This window comes from Equus asinus, chromosome 10 (assembly GCF_041296235.1).
Source record: "Equus asinus isolate D_3611 breed Donkey chromosome 10, EquAss-T2T_v2, whole genome shotgun sequence".
In the NCBI taxonomy this organism is placed as follows: Eukaryota; Metazoa; Chordata; class Mammalia; order Perissodactyla; family Equidae; genus Equus; species Equus asinus.
This window is the reverse complement of record NC_091799.1, coordinates 40,598,677-40,620,188: the sequence shown is the minus strand read 5'-3', so window position 1 is coordinate 40,620,188 and position 21,512 is coordinate 40,598,677. Positions and strand designations below refer to the sequence as shown.

Genomic DNA, 21,512 nt, shown 5'->3' with positions numbered 1-21,512 from the left:
ATTTAAATTAAAGAAAAATTCACAAAGTTGCATAATAAGGCAATGGATGGTAAATACTAGAGAGCATTAAAATAGAATTGTCTAATGTAATTTGAAAGACAAACTTTATATATATGGAAAATAAATAAAAGACGATAGATGATAGCTAGAGAGACAGATAGATAGGTAGGTAGATAAAGCCATCTAGAAGGATACCAACCAAACTTATAGTAGAAAGAAATATATTTGGAAAAAACTAAAATGGAATAAGGACAGATGTTAATTAAATAACAACTATAGAATTGTGCTAAGGACTACTAACCAAAAAGTTGCCAAAATCTGTAACTTGAAGAATTAACTCCACTGAACATGTAAGAAAGAGAAAATTTTCGTTTAATATAAGATCTTCAAGCTCATAGAGAACAATATAAAAATTTCCAAAACTATTTTATGAAGCCAGAATTAACCTAGCTTAAAAATTTTTAAATTAAAGTTGAAAAATAAAAACTACCTTCTAATCTTATTTGTGAGTTCGGATATTTTTTAAGGCCGACATATAATTATTAGCAAAATATACCCATCATATGGAGCTGTCTATATGGCAAACAGTGATTTAAATTGTGAAAAAGATAATCGTGGAGCTGGCCCCATGGTCGAGTGATTAAGATCGCGTGCTCCACTGCAGGCAGCCCAGTGTTTCCTTGGTTCGAATCCTGGGCGCGGACATGGCACTGCTCGTCAAGCCACGCTGAGGCAGCGTCCCACATGCCACAAGTAGAAGGACCCACAACGAAAAATATACAACTATGTACCGGGGGGCTTTGAGGAGAAAAAGGAAAATAATAAAATCTTTAAAAAATCTTAAAAAAAAAAAGATAGTAGGAAATAGGGGTCACAGAAATGGTAGTAAACAGTCTAAGGAGACACATAACTATCCAAAATTGACTATGGCAGATAATTTCTGAAAATAAAGAAAATTATGATTGTGAATTTGAAATCTTTTGGAAAGTATTATGCACAACACTATTTGTTGGCAATGTTTTGAGTAAACGAAAAAAAAATCTGTATTTCTTGCTTGGGCTCTTACAGGAAGAAGAACAAAGAGCAGCCATGGAAGATAAGAATACTGCTTATGAGCCAGAAAACAATGGAGAATTATACTGGGGAATGGACCAACTTATGAGTGGAAATAAAACAAGAACTTTTTTACTCAAATACTTGTGATAAAGGCAAATCTTGAAAGAGTGAGGGAGGTTATGTCATCTACTATATGGAGAGGAGCCATTGAAAAAAGAATATCCAAAGATGGCTCAGTGATATAAAAAATTTTATTAATATAACTTTCTGCATTGATAAATTTAAAAATATATGATCTGAAAAATCTTGTCATTTAAGAATAATTATTAAAATAAAAACCTCTCAGTGAAACACAATATTCAATTTAAATATGCTATCATCACTATAATTCATAACTACAGATTTTAGAGAATATAATAAATCATGAAGAGGAACTAAGACATAATTTCGAAAAAAATGGCAAAAATATTTATGAATTGAAGGCGATATGATTATCTACTTGAAACCTGGGGAGAATCCATTTAAAACAATTATGACGTTTCACGTGAAAGTAAAATGCATATTTACAAAATAAATATATGAAAACTGTAGTTTTCTTATATATTGTAGTTATCCTGTAGAAAAACCCAATTGAAAACAAGACTCATTTCATAATAACAATAATTCTCATGAACAATATCATAAAAACTAACGAGTAGCCTGAATCATCAATATAAGGGAAGCTACACATACTTTTTTTTTAGAGACACAAAATAACATCTGATTGATTGTCTAATGAAAAACCCAATATTAGTGAGATGTCAGTTCTGTGTAAACTAATGCGGTCTATAAATAAATACAATTCCCATATAATAAGTATTTATTTTATGAAATTTCAGAATAGTTTTACATTTAGCAGGAAGAATAAACCTTTGAATACAATCATTTTTAAGTAAAAAAAAATGAAATAAAGAGAAACTTGTTCCACAAAGTACGAAAATATTACAAAGATATAATAACTGAAATAAAATGCTTCTTGCACAGAGATTAGTAGGCCAAGCAACGGAATAGAACCGTGAGTCCAGAAAGTTATAGATTTATGTATGAAAGTAGTTTTTGAAATTTGAATTTCAAATCAGCATAGAGAGAAAGGATTTTTTAATAAATCATATTGTGATAACAATCATTTGAGATAATAAAATGAACATAGCATCCTTTCTGTTCTTGAATGGCTTCAGACTATGTTCCTATCACTGAAATATCAGCTTTCGACATCTCTAGTCTAGTTTAGGATGACTGGAATCACATGACCCCTACAGAGGTCCAAATCCTGAAACCATAGAGGTTTCTCATGTCCAAGGCATCAGTTGTCACATACGCAGCATATTACTCTCTACTAGATTGCGTATGTTATCATTTACAACTGAAAATATTAAGGGGAGAAATCTGATTCTTTTTTTTTAGTTTTTTACTTTTAGGGAGAAAGTGAGAAGTTAAGCTCAATATATCTCCTTATTTACAGAGGGTTGAGTTTGAGTTACATTCATTCATTCATTTAAAAATATTTGTCAGGGCCTACCTGGTGGCTCTGCTTCGGGAGCGCAGAGTTTGCAGGTTTGGATCCCAGGTGAGGACCTACACACTGCTTGTCAAGCCATGCTGTGGCAGCATCTCACATGCAAAAGTAGAGGAAGATTGGCACAGACATTAGCTCAGGGACAATTCTCCTCAAGCAAAGGAGGAAGATTGGCAACAGATGTTAGCTTACAGACAATCTTAGTCATAAAAAAATACATATATACATATTTATTTTTAATTTTAATTTTTTTGGATGTACATCATATTTCAAATTCTGGATACATTATATCATGTTCACCACCCGAACACTAATTATAGTGCATCCCCTCACATGTGACCCTAATCACCCCTTTTGCCCTCCCCCTTCCCCCCTTCCCCAATGGTAACCACCAGTCCAATCTCCAATGCTATGTGTTTTTATTTTTTGTCGTTTTTATCTTCTACTTATGAGTGAGATCATATGGGATTTGACTTTCTCCCTCTGACTTATTTCACTCAGCATAATACCCTCAAGGTCCATCCATGTTGTCACAAATGGCTGGATTTCATCATTTCTTATGGCTGAGTAGTAGTCCATCGTGTATAAATACCACATCTTCTTTATCCATTCATCTCTTGATGGGCACCTAGGTTGCTTCCAAGTCTTAGCTATTGTGTATAATGCCGCAATGAACAAAGGGGTGCAAGTATCCCTATGGCTTTGTGTTTTGAAGTTCTTTGGATAAATACCCAGCAGTGGAATAGCTGGATCATATGGTAGATCTATCCTTGAATTTCTGAGGATACTCCAAACTGCTTTCCATTGTGGCTGCACCAGTTTGCACTGCCACCAGCAATGAACAAGAGTTACCTTCTCTCCACACCCTCTCCAACATTTGTTGTTTCCTGTCTTGTTAATTATAGCCATTCTGACCGGAGTGAGGTGATACCTCATTGTAGTTTTGATTTGCATTTCCCTGACAGCTAATGATGTTGAGCATCTTTTCATATGCCTGTTGGCCATCTGTATATCTTCTTTGGAGAAATCTCTGTTCAGATCTTTTTCCCATTTTCTAATTGGATTGTTGGTTTTTTTGTTGTTGAGCTATACGAGTTCTTTGTATATTTTGGATATTAACCCCTGATCTGATATGTGGTTTGCAAATATGTTCTCACAATTGTTAGGTTGTCTTTTTGTTTTGTTGATGGTTTCCTTTGCTATGCAGAAACTTGTTAGTTTGATGTAGTCCCATTTGGTCATTTTTTTCTTGTGTTGCCCTTGCCCCGTCAGATATGGGACTTGAAAACCTGCTGCTCAGACCAATGTCATAGAGCGTACTGCCTATGTTTTCTCCTAGAAGTCTCATGCTTTCGGGTCTCACATTCAAGTCTTTAATCCATTTTGAGTTGATGTTTGTGCATGGAGTAAGGGAATGGTCTACTTTCATTCTTTTGCATGTGGCTGTCCAGTTTTCCCAACACCGTTTATTGAGGAGACTCTCCTTTCTCCATCGTATGCTCTTGGCTCCCTTGTTGAATATTAGCTGTCCATAAACGTGTGGGTTTACTTCTGGGCTCTCAGTTTTGTTCCATTGATCTGTGTGTCTGCTTTTGTGCCAGTACCATGATGTTTTTGTTACTATGGCTTTGTAGTATAATTTGAAATCGGGGAGTGTGATACCTCCAGCTTTGTTCTTTTTTCTCAGGAATCCTTTGGCTATTTGGGGTCTTTTGTTGTTCCATATAAATTTTAGGATTCTTTGTTCTATTTCTGTAAAAAATGTTGTTGGAACTTTGATAGGGATTGCGTTGAATCTGTAGATTGCTTTAGGAGGTATGGACATTTTAACAATGTTAATTCTTCCAATCCAAGAGCACGGAATATCTTTCCATTTCCTCGTGTCTTCTTCGATTTCTTTCAACAATGTTTTATAGTTTTCGGTGTACAGATCTTTCACCTCTTTCGTTAAGTTTACTCCTAGGTATTTTATTCTTTTTGTTGCAATTGTAAATGGGACTATATTCTTACTTTCTTTCTGCTACTTCGTTGTTAGTGTATAGAAACCCAACAGATTTTTGTTCATTGATTTTGTATCCTGCAACTTGACTGTATTCCTTTATTACTTCTAAAAGTTTTTTAGTGGACTCTTGAGGATATTCTAGATATAAAATCATGTCATCTGCAAAGAGTGACAGTTTCACTTCTTCTTTTCCAGTTAGGAGGAGCATAGTCTTAGTAGGTTGATTGAGCTGGAACTGCTTCCTTAACAGCTCCATTTCCACACATGGCTTAATTTAAATCCTTCAATAAAAATACCTATGGCTACTTGGTAAAGACTCAGTGATTTACTTCAGGGTCTATTATCCTCAAGTCCTGAACCACTCTTCTCTGTTTGGTTGCCTTAAACTCAGCTTCTTCCCTAATACTGTCACATTTGAATGAACTCCAGACATTGTATTTTTGTGATTACCTTTAGCTCTATACTTTGCAACTTAGAAATTGTATGTGTCCTACTTCCTAGCTTTAACCCAGGCCATTGGGACTTTCCTATAGACTTTCACTTGTCTTTTTAAAAACAGATCTCTAATCTGGTTTTTAGAGCTACATATTAGTTTGGAAGTCAACTAGAAGGTAATTTCCACAAGAGCATTACGTTTATAGTGATGTATCCCAACATCTGGAATAGTGCCTAGGTGTTTGGTATATATTTGTTGACTGAGTAAATGGATATGGAATCTGTGTTGCAAACCGAATCTTCTGAAAGTTGCGCCATGAATTAATGGCAGAACAAAAAGCAAAACCTGGTTTGCTGCACAGGTACTTTCTAATAGACTTCATTGCCTATAGTTTTCTTTCTTATTCTGGTGAGAAAACCAAATATATTTACTAAAATGTTTAATAAACCAATGAGCAGTAATTAGGGGGAGTTTAATGTACTAGGAGTTTGAGTATAAAGTGTGAAAATGTAGTATCCAGCTTCCAAGTTGGCTCTAAAGATCCCACCTCCTGGTATGTATGATCTTGATTATGAGCTACACTTAGTGACCCACTTCTAGTGAACTGAATGTGTAAAAGCCCCCTAAGAGACTCTGAGTCAGAATCACCGAGCTTCACCTGGTTACGCCACTATCAACTTTCTGACTCCTCAGAATCTGTGTGAGGTAACATATGTTTTTGCTTTGAAGGTCTAAGTTGTGGGTGATTTGTTAAGCAACAATAGATATCTGATAAAATACATTTCTATAATTTTGCTACCGTTAACAACCCAATGATAAAAGTAAAATTGCTATACACACGTTATGTATATATCTCTCTCTATATATAATATAATCTATAATATTCAGTTTGCGCTCATTATATATTACATGTGTTATATCATATACATCTATAGAGAGAGGGAATTTCTATCTCTATATCTATTTCGACATATAAGATACATTTTCTAACTTTCAAGGCATTTCAAGGTAGATAAGGACAGATAACATCCTGGTGATATTCTAAACACTTACCACCCATTGTCGTGCTCTATCTTTGAACATATTGGCTCATCTTGGCATGCATTACCACAGTGACATGTGTAGAAGTTAAACTTGGCACTTTTCCATATGTGGAAGACAGATGTGAATGTAAATAGAATTATACATTTTTTTGTTTGTTTTAGAAGTGGATTCTAGTCACCTACAGAAGACATTTCCCATGAATCATTATAGACTTATGAATTGAGCAAAGAAAACAACATTAATAAACCAGCTTTTAAAATTCTAGCTATGTCACTAATTATTTATGTGACAAGAGCAATGCAACCTATCATTTGTGCTCACCTAATAAAGTGGATTTTAATTAAAAAGCCATAAGAGAGTTAACCATTATGAGAATAAACTAATATAATTTATGAGGGATGTTTTTGTTATGTTTTTAAATATGCTACTAATCAAACAGGAATTTACTTTGCTCTTTGAAAAAGTTGAATTTAAACAGATGAATGGCAAAACATGTCTCATTAGCTGTCAATAATAAGGCAAGGAAGGAGTTCATACTCTGTTCCACAGGAGAGCTTTGCAGAGGATACAAACAAGAGCTTCTAATACAGTTTATGTTGCGGAATTCTCAGAAAAGCCCATATTTTTCTTGTCACTATGCTAGTAAGGTACTCCTTGAAATCTTTGAAAATCTTGAAAATCTTTTTCTGGCTCTTCTGCCTCTTCATTTTTGTCACAGTCTTATGCACATTGAAATTTTGAGGTATTCAGATTTCCAATGCCCCTTTAATCTTTCATCGAAGCACTCTATTCTCAGTCCTAAATCCCACCATGACCCACCTCACACTCCCTCACACAGAATGTTATGCTCACTCCATCTAATTTGTAAAGTTGGAGGAAAAAAGGCCAAAGATAGAACAGTCAAAAAGGTAAAGTCCCTCCATCCTTCAAGTGGAAGATATTTTGGTATCTGCAAAGAATATGTTTTTTTTTTCTTTTTCTCCTCTCCAACAGAGGTTCTGCCTTCCAAATAACACATTTACAAGCATGTATTTCCCAGAGCCTTTTTTTGTGTACTTCTTTTCCAGTGGCTTCACATAACCGAATGACAACTCAGGAGATTCTTTCAAACATGAAATTTAACAGAAATACCAAGGTCTCCCAGAGGCTCTTTCTTTTCCATTTCTGGGCAAACAGGTCCCCTTCCCCCTGGCAATCTCCCAAAGTCGAGAAATTGGCCAGGACAAGAGCAAAGTACTTGCCATAGCTGTGCCAACGCAAGTTCAGAGGTCTCCCCACAGAATCTAGGGTCTGATTTTTCAAAATTGCTGCTCAAGGAGTGTCCCTAGGATGATTGCAGCTTGATTTGGGATTATGGGTATTATAGGAATCCAACGTTTTTGTAACTTATTGAAAATCCAAAATAAAATGTCCAAAGAGGCAGCCAACTCACAAATTCTAATGACAACTGGTTTCAAGATTCAATTGCTAACAGGGCAGAAGACCTGACATTAAGAAACAGAGAGCACCTGTGGAGCTCTTTAGGTTAATAATGGCATTCAGCACAGAGGGGGCATCTCCCAAAATTTGTGAAATGTATTCTGGAGTCATCCAGAATGAAGACTTCACTCTGCTGTGCTTTGGGATTTGCCTCCCTGTGCTCCTGGATGTCACTCAAAAGTTACAATAACATTTTACAGTATTTGCTGGAGTGTTTACTGCAGACATCATATGCAGTCCACAGTAACCAGAGCTTAACCACAAGTTGAGAGAAGTGCCAAGGAGTGGGAAAACTGCCTTGAAGGATCTGTAGATCACCAATGCTGTCATCTTATGCCTTGAACTTAGACAGTCCCAGATGTTTGGATGCAGATACTGGAGAAGAGCATCTCCTCTGAAGGTGATGGAATATCCAAGGCTGCTAATCAGAAGTTAGATGGTTGATAATGCCTACAGCAAAAGAGCTGACTTCTGTTTCTTTGCTGTAGAGCAAACTGCTAATATGCTTCACCACGTCCTCAGTCACCAGCTTGGAAGACAGCTTTCTGACTTCGGCTATGGTGTTTTCCAAGACCTGCATGAAAATCGTGAATCCTTGAATTTCAGTAAAGTGCTTGCAGGCAGCTAGAGACTCATTCTCAAGATTCCAAAGTGCTTTCAAAGTAAACAAGAGAGTGACATCACCTGAATTCTCAGTAGTCTTTTGTTTTACTGTTGCTACAAGTTCCCTAACTGCCATGAAGAGCTTTTCTTTGGGTTGTGCACTTTGCTTTGGTGGGAGCTGCACGGCTAGAATAAAGGGGGGTGCTCACTGCCATTATTTGCATATTGGGGTTTGCGCTTTCAGAACCATCTCATAACAAACTTGGCAGTATTGAACTTGTCAAATGGAACATCCACAAGAATGCTTGTCAAGGCATCACCTCAAGGACTCAGTTACTTCCTGAGGGAAACTCCAGTGCTCCGGAAGCTTAGTGTTCCATCAAGCCTTTCAGGACACAATTTCTCCAGGGTGGCAATCAGGATATTCAGGTAGATTTTAACCAGAGTAGGGAGATGTCTCTTCCTGAAGCATGCAGCAGCCCAGGGCATCCTTTTGAGCAGAGAGAGGGACAATGGTCTGGGACTAGAGGCCTGGGTACAAGAAGTGAACCTTGGCGACCCTTGCCCTTGGGGCATTGAGAAGGGAGCTGGCATCAAGCTGGGCCTGGGTCCCTGTGAGAGGTGGTGTGGGCCCACTCTGTGGGCAGGGCAAAGAGCTTTCCTACTGGGAATGTTTTGAGATCTGCCACATTGAAATGATAGGATACAATTTTCTTGATCTAAAGTAAAATTCAAGACTTCTTATAGAAAGAATTAATTGAATAACTGGAATAAAATAATGAGAAACTTCAACAAAAACTTATTTTGATACAATTTATTTAAGTACATCAAATAAATTTTAAATTATCACCACTGAGGAAGGGGCAGGGACACATAAAATGTGGCAAGGCAATGGAATAACAACCACAGAGTTTAAAGGGAAGAGATTTGGATCAAATAATTATGGTTCCAAGGCAATGTTTCAAATCAAGAAAATAAACAAAACACAAAGGAATATAAAAAAGATAAAGATGATAAAAGAATAATAGAATTGTCTCAATAATAATCCTTAATATGGCGATGAAACCATGCAAATGTTCTTAAAAACACTGAAAGAAAATACATTAATTTGAAAAATAATTTGCATCAAAAATTACTGACTATACCAGCAAAAATTCTAGGTAGTATATTTGCGTTCAGAGAGATGGATATTTTCTTTTTTACTGGGATGATTTTTATTTTTAGTAAAAATTGATACCTAGTCTCAAAAAAGATTGTACTCATATATTTATATAAGGCTAACATTTTATTCCACAACAAATTACCCCACAACCTAGTCCCTTAAAAAAATCATTTATTATCTCACACAATTTCTGAGGGATCAGAAATGAAATGAGAAAATGTAATTTGAAAATCAGTGGAGAAGAATAAAAACGACCAAAAAAACACCCTTTTTATGATGAAACAAGAATTAGCGAAGGGAATATCAGGGAAGTATGCAATACATAAATATAATAATTTGATCAAAGCAAGATGGAGTTAATAAACTTTGATTGGATCCAAAATCAAAATCTAACAATATGCTGTTATAAAGGAAAATGAGGGAAATAAAGGTTAAAAGTAAGTATGAATTAAGGAATTGCCTGCTCTCATTGTTAGTCTTCACAGCCACTCACCAACAGCAAAAATAGAAGACTAAATTAAAACAATTAAGTTGAAGTCTTTCTGAGTACCTAAGAAGTGAACTATTAAAAATTGTTGTAATACTTTTGTTTCCAGTCCCCTAAATAGAACAGAATAGAAGCTAAATGTCCTGCAGCACAATAAAGGGGCCCTATTGATCAGAAGGATGGGAGAGGGGTTTTATCTAAAAGAAAGAAAAATACAACACTTTAGAAAATTAGATCATTTTATGTAGGACTAGAGAAACTGAAAACCCTCTACTGGTAGGAACAGTATTTTTTAAACTACAGTTGAGACCCTAGGTTATTGCTTTGTGTTGAGCTACAGTCTTTTGTTCCTCACTCCACTGTGACTGTGTGTCTGGGAAATGACAAACATTGATGACCATCTAGTGGAAACTCTGGGCATTGCTTAAGCTAGTGGACTAAGTGTTGGGGCATTTTCTGTTGAAAGGATCAAGGGATCAAGCTATCTTCTTATGAGCAGGGAAGTAATTTTCTGAAAAGAGAAAGGTATCATTTTGGTGTGAAAATATAAGTCATCCAACGAATAATTATTGAGTGTTTTACCTAAGGCTTCGCAGTAAGTGCTTAGGATAGAGTGGAGAACAAGGTCCATAAGGTTCCTGTTCTTCATGGTGCTGACTTCCACTAAAGAAGCTCAGAAAGTGAACACACAAAGAATCAAACAATTGAGGGTTATAAATACAGTGAGTTACTAGGGAATTTACCTAAAAAGAGTGGTTAGGGAAGTCTTCTCCAATGATGGGTCATTTTACCAAACCATAATAATGAGATACAGCTAGGTATATAAAATTCGGGGTGGGTGGCGGGGCGGTCGTTTGGGAATTCCAGACACAAAGAAGAATACGTATAAAAAAGTCGAATTGTAGAAATAACCTTGGCTGTTTACAAAACAAAAAGTCAGACAGGGAGGCTGTGGAACAGCATTAAGGGAGATAGTGAAGAGTATAGTTTTGAGAGATAGATAGTAGCTACCACAACATGTTCAAATGTTATTCAAGGAACAATCAAAAGCCATTGGAAAAGTTTAAGCAGGTAGAATGGGGATGATAACTGGGAATGACTGGAAAATGTGGGGCTGCTAAAATTCTTTCATTTAACTTATTTATTATTGTAGCTCTAACCAGGGAGGTAAGAGGAGATATGAAGAGAAATGGAAAGACTTGTCAATGGATTAGATGGGGGTAATGGTGTAGGAAACAAATGAATAAGTTGACTACTAGGTGATTTGACCTGACAAACTAGTTAAACGGTCTTAGCATTCGTGCATACAAGAAAAACTGGGGAAAGAAGTAGTCTTGAGGAAACGGAGGGAGAGAGTTATAATTTTGTTCTGTACATTTGTAAATCTGATATGCCTATTAGATGCACAAGTGATGATGATGTTTAGATATACAAATGAATAAAGTTGAACATAACATAAAATATATTAAATTAATTTTTGAGGAGGATAATTTCTGTCTTAGCTCTATTGAATACAACTGATAAATAAAATTTGTATGCATTTAAGTATACAACCTGATGTTTGATATATGTACACATTGTGAAATAATGACAATTAAGCTAATTAACATATCCGTGACCTTACATAGTTATAATTTTCTTTTCTTTCTTTTTTTTTGTAGAAAGAATGCCTAAGATCTACCATCTTAACAAGCTTGTGATTTCACTTATACAATACTGTATTGTTAACTATAGTAACGATGCATAGTACATCATATACATTCACATACACATGTATGTATACATATTTACTATGCATATATAATACATTACATATACTATGTACTATATATACTATGTATTACACATACTATGCACTATATACTTATCATATGTCATACATATCATCATATATACATACATGTATATATGTACGATGTGTATGTTACATTATATATGTTATGTACTATATATGATGTACCATACATACACATATGTTGCGTTAGATATCCAGAACTTGTTCATCTTGCATAACGGAAACTTTGTACCCTTTGACCATCTCCCCATTTCTCCCTGCTCCCAGCCCTTGGGAACCTCCGTTCTACTCTGCTTCTATGAGTTTGACTATTGTAAATTCCTCATGTAAAACATTTTTGTATATCTATGATGTACTCCAATAAATAGAGTGTAGGTTAAGTTTCAACTTAATATTTCTATAAGTTTCCAAAATTAATTTAGTTATTTTCTGATGAAATTTATTAAATTTAGAAATTAAGAACAAATGAGAAAGATCCCCCCACTCGCGATTAATATTCTAGGAAACTGTGAAACAATCTCAATCATTCTCAAGGAAGAAAAGGTATTAAAAGTTGAACTAAAAAGTATTCAGAAATAAATGTCAAAGAGAATGTATTAGATTAAAACTTAGGGAATTCAGCCAATGTCTACCAATGGAAGGTATACCTCCTTTAATTTATTGAAGAGTGAATAAAAATAAAGTACTACTCAAGATGCTTGAGAACAAAACAAATAAACCCATAGGAAATATGCAACTAATTTATAGTAAAGGCATTAATGAATTAGAAAACAACGAGCTTGATAACCATATGCAATTTCAATTCCTTGAAATAGTGAGTACATAATAGTGTAAACCCAAAAGTAAAAACTTTATGAAGGCTAATTAAAAAACACAAAATTTATGAAAACATATCCACATTTTATGAATGAAATGTGTGATATAACTATATATACACTATGTGTATGTATATACACATATATATGTATATGTATGTATGTATATATACATACATATCCATATGCTAAGTAGTTATATTAATAATATAGAAGTTAGAGGAATAATAATGACATAAAAGCATATAAAATGCGGAAAAATGAAATGAAAAATGATACTTCATTATGTAAAAGACAGAAACTGAAAACTCAATTAGTAATTCTAGGAGGATTACATATACAACTGTAATCTAAAAGGTTCAGAAAATGTTAGGCTGTGGATTTTTAATAAGAGAATATTAACAAGTAAATTTGACCTTGAATAATTAGCAAAACTGAATAAGCTAGAATGAAAATAAAATGTTTCAGCAATTCACTTTCAAATACAACATTGGTTTAACACGATTTTTAAGACAAAAGCTTTTACATTTATATTTAATACATTTAACAATAGTTTAGCTCACAGAGTCTAATTCAGATCTATTAATAATAATCCATTGTGAATAAAATGGAAGCTCATAAATGCAGGCAAAGAACCCACCCTTTGCACTCATGAAAACTGTTCACAGAGTCACTACTTATTCACATTCTCACCTTTAATCGTGCATCATTTTAGAGAGAGTTCAAATATTGGTTTTAAAGATTTTCCCCCTCTGATATCTTAAGTTTTTTCCCACTCTTATTCCTATGCATTATTATAAAGTTACATAATTATTTTTTGTATTGGGAAAAAGGCAACACTCAATTTCAAAGAGAATGCAATGATCAGGGGAGAGACTATACGTGTAATTCCAACACAGATTGAATTCAGGAGTGAGGAAATCAAGACCTTTTAACAAAGGTGAGAGCAGGGGACAGGAATGGTTAGGAGAGAAAACAAAAACAGGCAGAAAATAGAGGCAACCTTGTCTTGAAAGAGGAGGCAAATTCAAAAACACACAGGTGAGCTATAAAGACATAGATAGAATTGAAAGGTACAGAAAAGAGAGATGCTGTAGCAGAATAATGCCCCCTCCCCGAAGTATCCACGTCCTAATCCCAGAAACATGTGTATATATTACTTTATATGGCAAAAGGGACTTCCCTGAACTGCGCTACGTTTCAAACAGTCATAAGAGCAATATTCTTTGCACCTCTTCTCTGAGCAGTGTAATGTTTTGGAAATAAGTGGGATGGGGGAAAGAGATGCAGGAGAGCGCCACGCCTTTCCTATAGTAGCTGTTATTCCTCTCCCCCAGGCCTTTACAAGAGTTTTCTGAGGAATCTCCTCAGTCTTATTTGTGAGCACTTGTTTTGGTACAGTGGAAAAGAATTTGTGAGTAGGTTGAAATTACCTTGTCTCTGAGGTCACCGTACATTCTTTACATTGTCACTAGTTCCCACTCAACCTTTGGTAATATGTTAAAGTTTTTAGCTGAATTCCTTTTAGTGATATCTTCTGTAGTATGATCCAAGTAAGAATGTGTGCATGCCCTTTATATCATTAGAGCCAGTCTGTATTTAGATTTTTAGGTCAATTGATCTGAAACCTAAGAAAAAAAATGTGAATTGTCTGGCATTATTTGTGTGTGTGTGTTTGTGTATGTGTGTGTGTGTGTGTGTAAATGAAAGAAAAACCTTCATTCCTAGCAACAGCAAGGTAATTAAGGTTTTGTATTGGTCTGTTTACAATTGTATATCTCCTGTATCTATGGCCAGCTTTCTCACTCATAAAGGTCTGCTCTGCACTCTATCTCTCTGTCTCTGACTCTCTCTCTGGAAACTTTGAGGATTACTTAATCATAAATATCTGTGTATACTCTAAGTATATTTAGTAAAGACAGGTTTACCCCCAAAAGAGAGAACATGTATAAGATTTAAATAACTTTTAAAAAACAGTTTTTATATGGTGTGCAGAGGAATGAGAATATACAAGAATTTTCATTGGTTTGTATAATAATTATAAAAATGATCCTTAATCTATGTGGAATTGGGGCTAATTTCTTGACTTGTCCAGAGTTTCATAGCCTTCTTAGAAATACGAAGGTTTATGTGTGCCTTACTTTTATGTTTCCTTAATCAAAAGGAAACAGGAAAGTCCCAGAGAAACAAAAAAATTGAGTAAACTCAAGAAGTAAGACTCAGCCTGAATGCTGACGAGCTATTGAAAAACATAGAGTTGCACCCCCTAAGTTAATTCACAACATGACGAGTCTATTACAGCAAAAGAATAGAATATGATGAGACAGAAAGAAATCTATCTATAAACTATGCTTGAGTTCCTTAGTTGGGTAAGATTATAGGTACTACAGTATAACCCAGCTGAGGTGGATAGAATGGTTCTTTGTTCTAGACCTTAGCATATGAGCTAATAATAGTAAAAATGTATACATTTCTAACCTTACAATAAAGTTATAAGCTTAGGGGACCTATAAGGCCTCCAGACAGGCATTAACTTTTAAGTTTTAAAATAACCTCTTGTCATGCCTATGCAAATGAAATTGGTCAAATAAAGCATAAAATTAATGATATTTGTTTATAAAATCACACAACAAACTTACCAGATGGAATTCATGTTTTAGGGCACACACTTGAAAACTAAAGGACTATGGGAACAAAACTAACACATTTTCCTGCCAACATTAGCAATAAGTGTGAACAGCATGTCCCTTGGTGGGAAGTGAGTGGAGAGGACTTTGTATTCTGAGATAAACCAAAAATAACAGAGACTTTCTTTTAGTTCCCAAACAAAGTAAATTCCTGAGCTTTTCCTGCAAATTATTGTTTCTCTAAGGAAAACAATTTTGTCACTGACTTTTTCAATGCTGACATCTGAAGATATATCACCATCTTTATCAATATGTGTAGGAGAAGAAGAACTATTCCTCTACCCTCCATATTCTTCTGGTTAGTCTAAGAATTAAATTGACAAGAGACAGAATAACGGGAGACAAGTGAACAAGTTCAATAACATGTACACATGGGAGAAACCCAGGAAATGTGAATAATTCACCAAAATGGTCAAAACCACCACCTTAAATACCATCTTCAACTAAAGGCAAAGGAGGATGTGGGGGATACTGGGTTGGGACTTCAGAGAGGAGGAAGGCAATTCACATGGGGATGGAAAAGCAAATGTTTGGTAAACAAATGTTGACCATGCCTTGTAGACACAATGAGAGATGGAGAGGACTTTGATTAACTGGCCCTTGCTAGGTTCCTCCCTGTGTATAACACCGAGTTTATACTGTATTATAGTTATCTTACGGTATTAGCTTCTTCCAGGAACAGGCCTTCTATCTTAAATTCTTTTTCGCAGTTGGGGGAAGGTTGAAATTTCTTACTGGGTCTTTTGTTCTTAAAAAGTAATCAAGCCAAAGAGATACTTTTTGGGGTGGCCAATTCTGATCCCCCACATATGATAATCCTGAGAAAATGGGTTTTTCTCAGACCTGAATAGACTAAATGGTAATATTGTGTTTTTCCTTTAAATACCTCATGTATTTTTTATTTCATTATTCAGTCCTAAGTGAATTTGCATTTCTGGTAAACAAAGTTCTTTTTTCTAAATTCTTTGTTTGTTATCGTTCACACAAAGTTAATCAAAGTTCTTCTCTGGGATATTTCAAGTTGGAATGAAGGGAAGAGAGGCTCCTTCACACTGGAGATGAAGTTGAGAATGTGGGAGTCAAGAAACAACTGCTGGAACCCAAAGTTTTTACACTTACAGTTGAAAAAAGCAAAATAGCTGCAAGAAAGAAGCAGGTAGAAAGAAGCTGAGGCTGCAGAAAGCAGACCAGTCTTGACAGGATTAAAACACCTATATCCAAGTATCCCAGACTCTTTACTCAACCCTGTTCATCCTTCAATATGGTCATATTCGGGCCGGCCCGGTGGTGCAGTGGTTAAGTTCGCATGTTCTGCTTCCGTGGCCCAGGGTTCGCCAGTTCTGGTCACTGGTGTGGACATGGCACCACTTGGCAAGCCATGCTGTGTTAGGAGTCCCACATATAAAAAGTGGAGGAAGAGGGGCACAGAACTTAGCTCAGGGCCAGTCTTCCTCAGCAGGAAAAGGAGGATTGGCAGCAGATGTTAGCTCAGGGTTAATCTTCCTCAAAAATAAAAACTATATATGGTCATATCTCCCTTTTGGCTTAGGCTAATTCAAGTTTCTTTTTATCCCTTACAAATGAAAGAGGCCTGACTAATCAAACAATATGGTACACTCAAAGGTATATGAAATGTTGAGAGTAGGGAAACAGTTCCTGGGGTGGGGAAGTCCAAGAAGCTAGTTGGACCTTGTGTCATCAGGTGGATGAATAAAACTGCTGAAACCGATTTTGCCAAGGGCGAGTGTTGTCACTAAAGACTCACATGAATATTATTGAAATAGAGGCTTTATGTCTGATGTGGTCAACTTTCATTTCCCTTTGCAAGTTCAGTTTGGCCTACTAGGAAAAAAATACGGTTCTGAGCCAAATTATTGATTTTTTTAGGGAGAAGTTTATTTTCTGATAATTCTAATTGAAGAGATACAAGTTTTTGCCTGAGTGGGTCAAGTGCCATCTGATAGTGGGTCACTTTTATTTTTGTGATTCAGTTTTTAATCTTCTTTGACAACTATCTCATATTGCATTTAGGTATCTCAGATTGATGTCCCCAGCATGTGTGCTAATTGCAAAATTGTTTTTCCAACTCTTACTCTATTTTATGTGGATAACTTTAAGGTTCGTTAATCTCCCTGCACTTTGACTTGGTGCTAAATTAGCTGTTGGAAGCCAGATGATTGACTTAACTTTTGCCACTATTGATTTGCCTGTCTTCTTTTTACTAGATTGATATTCACTACTTTTAATTTGGCGAAGATTTTTCCTTCTCATCAAATTGATTCTCCTAGTTGTTGATTGGGAAACTATAATATAGTTTCTAATATACTCTTATATAGGAGTATATCCTAATATACTCCTTCACCTTAAGCCCTTTTTACTTAGATTTTATCTGGGAAAGATTTCAAGCCGTTGTGTACTGCTTTTAAAAGGAGGGCTATTTATCTAATAGCTAAGGGGAATAATGATTTGGGAAATGTATCATTGAGTCACATGTGTGAGACAAGATCGCAAAATATCTTCAAATATATAGTCTTTTTTGTTATGTTCATATTAATGAAGATAAACTAATTTCAGGATAGAAACACTAGTGCAGTTCTCTTTTACTTCTGTTGTTTACATTGGATAAAATGTTTCTCAACTTCCCAAGTTTATTTATAATTTAAAATTTTATTGTTGAATTTTCCTGGTAACATTTCATCTTTAGAAATAATACAGAAGAGTAATAAACTACTTAATTGGCTGAGGAGTCAGCTCTTGGGAGCCTGCAACACTCCAGGGTTTTGTAATTTTTTTCCCTCTTAAATAGAAAGAGGATAATAGTTGGCACAAATTAGCAAGGACAAAAGAATGGTGTTGAAATTCGGAAGTCTCAAATTGTGGGAGTGGAATGTTAAATGAGTTTTGCCAACCTTCCAATTTAAACTAGAACTCATAACTATATGCTCTTTGATCCAAATGCCCTGAGGGAGTGAAGTCATTATACATATCATTATGCATAAAAGCGCATCAGAAAGTTTGATGCTTCTTTGGCACACTAATCTCATTATGTTGCAAATAGACTTTCTGATGAAAACACAGGATAAACCCTTAATACTTTTTCCTTTAGTTGCCTTTTTTCAAATTGAGTTGCTTTAATAGGCACCTTAATAGTGACATACTGCTCTTTCTGGCTTGTTTTTTTTTTTTTAAGTATCATACAGATTCAGTAACTTTCACTCGTGATTCGCTGTGTCAACCCATTAGAATTCTTATTATTTTTAATCCCTAATTTTCCCAAATATTTTTCAGTGAGGGCTTCATTAGGGTCTGCTGTGTCCATTTGACTTAAGCTATTAATTTTTGAAAGTTTGTTTTCTCATCTGAGAAGATATCCCAGGCTTGTCTTGATCTTTTCTGTTCCTAGACCTAGAATCAACTAGTGTCTCAAGGAACTTGGGTTTCTTTCAGTGATGAATGGTACTAGTGTATCTTCTATAGTTTGTATGTCTTGCAGTTTCTACCTTGTCAATTGGCTGCTATGTTAGCTCTAAAGTTTATTATTATATCTTCATGATTATTTAGAGAGCTCATCAATATAAAAAGCCCTTTTTGAACTTCAAAAAATGTTTTTAGTGGGTCCAATTCTACCTCGTATGATACCAGTATCATGTCCTCTCCTTCCTTTTGATTCTGTCTGATATATCTTTGTCCATCCTCTTATGCACATTATTTTGTGTTAGATGTGTCTCTTATATTCAGCATAGAGTTAAGTTTTCCTTTGAACGCCAACAGGAAAATCATTTTGTTTGGTTTGATGTGTTAAGTCAACTTATATTACATGATATGACAAAGTTTTTCCTAAATTCTGTCATATTATTTTGCTATGCTTAATGTATATATTTACACATGAAGAGAAAACCTAAAATAATGTATATAAATTAAACATAGTTAAATGATGTGGCCTCTTTTCTTTACTCTTGGTTTGTACTTCCAAATTTAGGACCATTTATCTTTTTCTTCTCATGGCTACTTATATAAATATACATATATATTATATATAGAATATGTAATATCTATTTCTCTTCTTTAATAACAGCTTTATTGAACTATAAATCCAAATACCACAAATTTATCCTTTTAAAGTGTATAATTCATTGTACATTATTTTTCAAGTTTCATTCATGTTGTGTAGCATATTAGAAATTCTTTTTTATTGCTGAATAATATTTCACTATTTAGTTATCTCATGTATTAGTTCATAGGGATTTGATTGTTTCCATTTTTGGCTACTATAAATAATGCTGTTAAAAACCATCATGTACAAGTTTTCCTATGGACAAATGTTTTTGGTAGTCCTGAGTGTACAGCTAGGAGTATAATTGCTAGGTAGAATGGTAACTTTATTTTTAACATTTTGACAAATTGCCAAACTCTTTCCCAATGTCATTGCACCATTTTACAATTCTACTAGAAATCTATGATCCTTTAAAATCTCCATGTCCTGTCCCAACTTGTTTTTCTTGTAGGGAAGGAAAAATAATTTTCCCTCTACACTTCTAGGTTCTCAGCTGAGACAATCCTGTAATAACAGAGAGATTAAAAGGAAAAAAAAAACAAACTGAATTTTGTACATTTGGGGCTCCAAAGATATGAGAGTCAAAAAAGTGACCAAAGTAGATAGCTTTTATATGTTTTAGACAAAGAAACAATAAACTTGAGAAGAACTGACAAGACAAAGTTTAGGCCTGGGGAAGTAAATTAGTAAATAAGTAATAAGCTTTGTTTGTACAGCCTTCTCAGTGCTGAATTCCCTACCTCTGGTGATAAGGATGTCTTTCTACATCCTGGTACAGGAAGAGGATTTTCACATGGGAGATTTTCTGTTTTTCTGTTTTCAGGAAAAGAAAGGAGGGTCAGTGTGTCCTCCTTGCACTGACTGTTTCTTAAGTAACATTAATTCGAAGTAATCAATATGCCAAAGTGGCATATTTTGGAGCAGTCTGCTCTAAACCTCATCAATGCTTATATTTTTTATTTTAGCTATCCAATTAGTAATGGAATGGTATCTTAATGTGGTTATGATTAGCCTTTCCCTAATGACTAATGAAGAATATCTTTCATATGTTTATTGACCATTTGTATACCTACTTTGGAAATGTTTCTCTTCAAATGCATTGCCCATTTATAATTGGGTTATTTTTCTTTATAATTGTTCAACTGTAAGCATTCTTTTATTTTCTGCACACAAGTTCCTTATCATATCTATGATTTCAAATATTTTCTCCCATTCCTTGGATTGTCTTTGTTTTTAGTTAATATACTTTATTTCTTAAAACAAATTTAGGATTACAGAAAAAATGAACAGAAAAAGCAAGAGTTCCCTCCCCCTTATTTCCCAATTATTATCCAGTTTCCTTGGTTATTAACCTCTTACATTGGTGTAGTATTTTTGTTGCCATTGATGATCCAATATTGACACATTATTATTAACTTAAAGTTCATAGCGTAGGGGTGAAAGACATTTCCTCTGCCTTCTCTGGGTTTATCTGGCCAGAGAACGAATTAAATTCACATGAGACAGAATAGCAAGAGAAAATTAAACAAAGCTTTATGAAGACCATGGCCTGGGGCCTTTCTTCCTGAAGGAAGAAAGGGCACTGAAGAAATGGGGTGCACAGAGTGGTTATATACCCCCAAACAGGATATTTCACATATAATTGAAATGTCCCTCCCACAATAGTCACAAGATTGCCCTGTTGGCACAGTGCTTGGTGGACACAGCAGATAGGTCTGCTGTCTCAGTGGGTGTAGCAGGAGGCAAGTCTATTGTCTCAAGCTGGGTGGTCACAGGTGAGGCAGCAATCAGTTCCTAGCCTAAGGAAAGATGCTTAATCCTTAAGGAAATGCCAAAGTTGGGAGGGTGAGGGAAGTTGCACCTTTATCTCAAGGGCCTTTGTTCTTGCCATAGGGAATATCTAAAGCAGATATTCAATTCGTGCTCAATGGCCACAGTCAGGCCCCTTTGGAAAGACAAGGTTAGGCCAAATTAGGTTTACACCAAATGGCTTCCTCACGTACTCCAACACATCCCACTACTTGCTATCTTTACCAGTCAATGCACACATGGGACAAGCCCAGGCAAGCCGAGCAACCCACCAAAATGGCAGAAACCACCACCTCAAATACTGTATCCTTAAAGACAAAGGAGCATGTTGGGGGTGGGGGGAATCAGTTACAGGAGGTTACCAGACAAGCACAATAAACAAATGCAGATTTAAGTCCTTGCCTTCCCTATTGATTAAGAGTTTCTAGAGACAAGGTCATCTCCCCTTCTTCCTGGTAGAGAGGGAGATATGTTTACAGACGGAGAGTTCCTTTACAATGTAAATGTCTCTTACAAAGGGTAAGTAAA

At 35.3% G+C, this 21,512-nt stretch overlaps 1 pseudogene; it reads right to left on the bottom strand.

The window, feature by feature from the left end:
- Window positions 1-7,618: 7,618 nt before the first annotated feature.
- The window catches only part of LOC106831778 (protein zyg-11 homolog A pseudogene), a 138,466-nt pseudogene continuing 124,572 nt past the window's right edge, over window positions 7,619-21,512 (bottom strand).